The sequence below is a fragment of the Octopus bimaculoides genome, chromosome 13 (genome assembly GCF_001194135.2).
Source record: "Octopus bimaculoides isolate UCB-OBI-ISO-001 chromosome 13, ASM119413v2, whole genome shotgun sequence".
Classification (NCBI taxonomy): domain Eukaryota; kingdom Metazoa; phylum Mollusca; class Cephalopoda; order Octopoda; family Octopodidae; genus Octopus; species Octopus bimaculoides.
This window is the reverse complement of record NC_068993.1, coordinates 60,453,802-60,457,059: the sequence shown is the minus strand read 5'-3', so window position 1 is coordinate 60,457,059 and position 3,258 is coordinate 60,453,802.

Here is a 3,258-nt window from a genome sequence, read left to right as displayed (position 1 = left end):
GAGTTTGTTTTAAAAGCTTCGTAGTACGGTCTTTCCTCTTTCCTTGATGGCTTGGGATAAAAATTAGCCCCTTCTCATCTTGTATGAGGAATGTCAAATGTCTTCATGCACTACCAGCCTTATAAGAAACTTAGATATTTCCATGTCCCTGGCGATTGACCTGATTGACTTGGAGGGATCATTGTCAATCATGGCCTGGATCTCGCCAGCAAACTCAGGAGTTCTTTTCATATCAAAACAATGAGAGTGAGCTTTCCGAGCTGCCATACCTTCGTAATCACCATTAGTCTCATCCAACCCTTTCTGAATCCTCTGCACTGTCCTCAGATTGACTGGAACTTCTGGCATAAATTCCAAGCAGTACAGCATGTTGTTTCCAAATTTCTGGCAGAGTAAATAGCATCATAGTGCTGTTTTTCTCGTAGACGGTGCCCAACTGACCCTACTATACTGTGTAGTCGACAAAATCAAAAACAAGCAATGTGCATGTGCAAAATTAAAAATATAAAATGGCGACACATTGCACACTAAGCACCACTGATGCTAATATTTCTGGTAAGGCAACTGCAGGAAAAATACCTAGCCAAAGATAAACCTGTGTATTTGGCTTTTGTTGACTTGGAGAAAGCCTTTGACAGAGTCCCCTGATCCCATATCTAGTGGTCAGTATGGAAATTAGGGATAGATAAGTGGTTGGTAAGAGCCATACAAGCCTTGTACAGGGATGCTACCAGTACGGTGGTAGGCAGGGAGTACAGCAAAGAATTCAGTGTACAAGTAGGGGTTTACCAAGAATCGGTGCTCTGTCCCCTTTTGTTCATCATAGTCTTCCATGCAATAACAAAGGAATTCAAGACAGACTGACCCATGAGAGGGCCTCTTGCTGATGACCTTGCTGTTATAGCTAAATCACTGCCAAAACTAGAGAAGTTCCAAGTGTGGAAGCAAGGTCTAGAATCATGTTCTTGATTCCTCGACCATTTCTGTTCTCCATGATGGAATAGGAAAAGTAAGCAACCCAGTATTTAAAGTATTTTACAACTAATTGCGAGGTACACACACACACACACACAGCATCAGGAAGCTGGATGACTCTTTGAATTTCAGCTGTAGATTAACAGAAGTGCTTCAAAAGTTTCTGCCCACCCATTCTCAACCACGAGGCTAGGCTTCATTCAGACGCCCCCCCCCCGCACCAGTCCACCCTACCCCAGCGCAAGGCTTTTGTAAAAGACATTCACCCAAGATACCATGCAGAGGGATTGAACTGAAGAACTTGTGATTGCTAAGCAACTTCTTTAACCATTTACCCAAGTCTACTTCCCTATGCTCTACAATATAAGCACCCACCACCACCACCACCTGCCACACCTGTTCACAAATAAATGTACACACAAACATAGAGGCACACACACACACACACACACATACACGTGCATACAAATCACTCAAATCATGTGATGTAGATATAGAATATTATATGTCACAATTGGCATACACACACACAGACATAAATAAATACACATATATATATATATAGATTTTGTACGACACACATACAAAGCACACACACACACACACTCACATATGTATAATGTAGTCATGCACCCAGACACACACACACACACGTACATATACACTCACATGTCGACACACAAATGCACCTACATCATACACATATACACACGAACAAATCCTGTGACTAATATATATGTGTGTGTGTATACTCATAGAATTATATATATATTTGAGAAAGAGAGACAGAGATATATATATATACATATAGATGCACATAAAACAAACAAACCTACACACACACATACACACACACCTTATACACATATGCAATAAAACAAATAAATGGATATAGAAGAGAGATAATCACATGTATGCACACACACGCATGCACATAGAACAAACAAACCATTTGATATACAATACACCTATCCACATACATGTAGATATACATGTTTATATATGTACACACACACACACACACACACACATATATAACCACATGACACATGCATACACACCAGCTAATGTGATACAAGTTACATATCATATACCATTGTACACGTGCACACACGCGCGCGCACACACACACACACATGCAGAGAAAGTCGTCCGCATGCACGCACTCACACCCGGATGTCAATACTGTTATCAGGTTTTCATTTTCTTCTTTCTATCAATGAAATAATATCCAATATTTAAAATTAAAAATATTTTAAACAATGTTGCATAACACAAGATTATACATCAAAAAACAAGATTAAGAGACAATAGCAAAGAAATATATCGTAAATATATTGTTATTAATATAAATTAAGTAAATAGAATTACACACAAACATTCATATATATATATATACATATACGCACATATATGCACACATGCATGCACATATATATGTATATATATATATGTATATATATATATATATATATATATATATATATATATATATATATATATATATATATATATATACACATATAAACATACATTCGTATATATGTATGCACATGTGAATGTGTATGTATGCACAATGACATATAGACACAGGTATATATGCATATGCACACGCAGATGGAAAATTAAAAATTTCAAACTTTGTTGCACTACATTAAACATAAAATAACTGGAAAAAAAAACAATGAAATATGTAAATAAATAAATAAATAAATAAATAAATAAAAATGTGAAGTAAACAAAAATACACATACATAAACATACAAATAAACATAAACATATCACTAGATATTTACACTCTCCATACACACACACACACACACATGTTTATATATACACATACAATTATTATATGCATATGCAAATACATACACATTGATGTGTGTGTGTCTGAATATATGTATGTATGTGTTTATGCATGCATGTATGTATGTACATATACACGGCTATACTATACACCCATATAGATATATATAATATACATTCATATACAGAGCCTTGATATATACCTACATATGTGCGCATATATATATATATATATATATATATATATATGAATAGATATTTCCATATGTTTACGTTCCTGTGAATGTATACACATACATATGTGGTTATATATATGTGTGTATTTTTGTGTTTGTGCACACACATGCATATACACATAAATACGCAACTACTCACATATATAAGTATACATACCTCAAACATACTCAAATACTTACATATATATACATATATACATATATACATACATATATACATATATACATATATATATATATA